At 39.7% G+C, this 2,914-nt stretch overlaps 1 non-coding gene across 1 annotated transcript; it reads right to left on the reverse strand.

Annotated features, from left to right (window-relative positions):
• Positions 1-1,817: 1,817 nt before the first annotated feature.
• TRNAN-GUU (transfer RNA asparagine (anticodon GUU)) lies at positions 1,818-1,889 on the reverse strand. Its single transcript has one exon. It is a non-coding gene; the product is annotated as a tRNA-Asn (tRNA).
• Positions 1,890-2,914: the final 1,025 nt, after the last annotated feature.

The following is a 2,914-nucleotide window of genomic DNA, read 5'->3' on the forward strand; positions in this document are numbered from 1 at the left end:
CACATAACTTTATTGATCATGAAGTTGCTAAGAAACTAGGGTGCTAATTTAGTCCTATAGTAGAACAATCTATTAGTGTAGCTAATGGTAGAAAGGTACAAACTGTTATTGTGTGTGAGAACCTACAATGGTTACTGCAAGGGATACCATTCTCATCATATTTCCTATTGTTACCATTAGGAAATGTGGATATGGTATCGGGAGTGCAATGGCTCAGTACTTTGGAAAGAATCTTGTTTGATTTCAGGAACAGAACCATTGAATATGTACACTAAGGCAAGAAGCATGTACTGAGAAGTGCTAACAACCAACTAAAATCAACTAAGATAGTTCCTTACCTAAACTAAATGATTTAGAGGCTCAGTTCTTCATGATGTCATTGGTGGACATGGATGTTGATGGAATGTAATGCCATAACATACAAGCTACACAGGAAGCTGTATTTACACCAGCTTTATCTGCTCTCATCAAGCAGTATTTAGGTATTTTTGAAGTGCCTACAACCTTATCCCTTCATAGAGGCTCTTTTGATCACAGAATTCCCTTGATAGAGTCTGCAAGTCCTGTGAACAAAAGGCCATATAGATATTTTGGAATAACAAAGGATGTCATTGAGAAGATAGTTCAAGAAATGATGGACCAATAGGTAATTCCATATAGTACCAGTCCTTATGCCTCACCTATTGTGATGGTAGGAACGAAGGATGGTAGTTGGAGACTGTGCATTGATTATAGTAAATTGAATCATATGATAGTTAAGGACAAGTTTTCTATACCCATTATTGAGGATTTGGTTGATAAATTTGGGGATGCATTTGTGTTCTCTAAGATAGATCTTAGAGCATGATACCACCAGCTAAGAATGGCAAGAGAGGACACCCATAAAATAGCTTTCAGAACTCATGAAGGTCACTATAAGTTCTTATTTATGCCTTTTGGGTTAACTAGTACTCCTTCATCATTCCGAAGTCTTATGAATTCTGTTTTTAAACCCTTATTAAGGAAGTTAGTCCTAGTATTTGTTTATGACATTTTGATTTATATTAGAAGCATGTTTGCTCATATTGATCATGTGAAGGATATCTTTGAACTGATGCAGCACTATCAATTATATGCTAAGATGACTAAGTGTGCATTTGTTGTGTTTAAGGTGGAGTACTTGGGCCATTTCATCAGTGTTGAAAGGGTTTCAACTGATCCCAAGAAAATATTGGTTGTACAGAGTTGGTCTGTCCATTGTAATATCAAACAATTGAGAGGATTCCTTGGTCGTGCTGGATACTAAAGGAGATGTGTTACACCCCAACCTTGAAAGGTGCGACCGACACACGACACTCGAAGGCTCGTGCGAACCAATGCATGCTCTTTTGACTTTTTGGTCATGAGTTCTGGGACATTGAGGACTCCAAATGATAATCACCAAAGTTTAGAATGAGTACAACTGATCAACAAGGACAACATTGGCATTTTATACATATTACAAATGTTCTTAACAAAATGGTAACTGCCTCCTTTTATACAACTAGACTCTAGCCTGTAAGCGTCCAAGAGTACCAAAAGACATACACGTACATAACTAGGTTGGCGAATGACGGTAGTGGAGACTATTTCCTTCTGGCTAATGAAGATACTACTCCAGTCTTTCCAGCGAATCCTTCTTATCCCTAAGAATGGAACGAACCAAGTTAACCTATACGAGAGTGAGGAATAAAAACCAACAATCAACTTACTGCTTTTTATGTCCCATGATTCTGCTAGTTTAGAAACAAAGGAGAAGGATATGGGTCGCTAGGTCAGAAAAACGATAACTAAAAAATCTCCCCAAGTAGGATTCGAACCTACGAATAATCGGTTAACAGCCGACCGCTCTACCACTGAGCTATTGAGGAACAACGGACTTAATGTTGGAAGCTGACTCTCGTTCTTTGGACCAACCTATGATCGAATAAAAATGAGTTCGTCACTCTTTTTCACATACACTGGGAGAAAAAATTACAATAGTAAGCCCTTCCCCGACCGGAGAGCCTACATGACAAGGAGGTGGCGATCAACCATCCACTCTCGAGATTCATATTGATCAATATATCTCCGCATCCTGCCAGTTCGCGAAGTAGTCTCACTCTACCGAGGGGAAACAAAGGTTGGAACTCTTCTTGCCAAAAACAAGGGACCTACTTCTCATCCTAGGAGTTAGCAGGTATGAAAGAGTCCCCTCTCCTATACTTTAAAGCCTGATGGCTTTCCAGTCCTCTCGTACTAGGGTTGACTCATCGCAGTTCTCCCTTTAACACCAACGGTAGATAGGAAACGAACTGGACATGGCCTCACCATATCCAGAATATTTATAACATCTGCCTCCATACCTATTAAATTCTGAATAGCTACTCCAAAGGAGAGGAGAGCAACAACCAAAAACTGAATCGTGCACCTATTGGGGATGGGCGTCACCGGGTCTATCTGTACCTGTTGTCATAAACACAATGCCTAAAAGAAGGAGCGCCAGTACAGATAATGTAATGAGTATATAAAACAAGAAACACAAGTAAATTAGAGTCATAACATAAGAGGTATGAGTACATGATTCCAACCTGAACACCGAAGACAACCAATTGGGGGCATTGATCATAAATGCATGCAAAATTTTTGTGAAATTAAGCCTATCCCATCGGGGTCACGTATTATTTGATACTATATATATACACACATATATTTTCGGCTGCTCTTCAGGGCAAATTTTTATCTCTCCATACCTGGCCTCAAAGAGGTCTCGGTCGTACCCGGCCTCAGGAGGTCTCGGATATATCCAGTCTCAACAGAACTCGCCGTAACCGGCCTCAAGAGGACTCGATAGCCTTGATAGCTAGGGATTCTAGTTCATTTTACACTCTTTTTACTTGAGTTTTGATTAAACATG

The sequence above is a fragment of the Nicotiana sylvestris genome, chromosome 1 (genome assembly GCF_000393655.2).
Source record: "Nicotiana sylvestris chromosome 1, ASM39365v2, whole genome shotgun sequence".
NCBI lineage: Eukaryota > Viridiplantae > Streptophyta > Magnoliopsida > Solanales > Solanaceae > Nicotiana > Nicotiana sylvestris.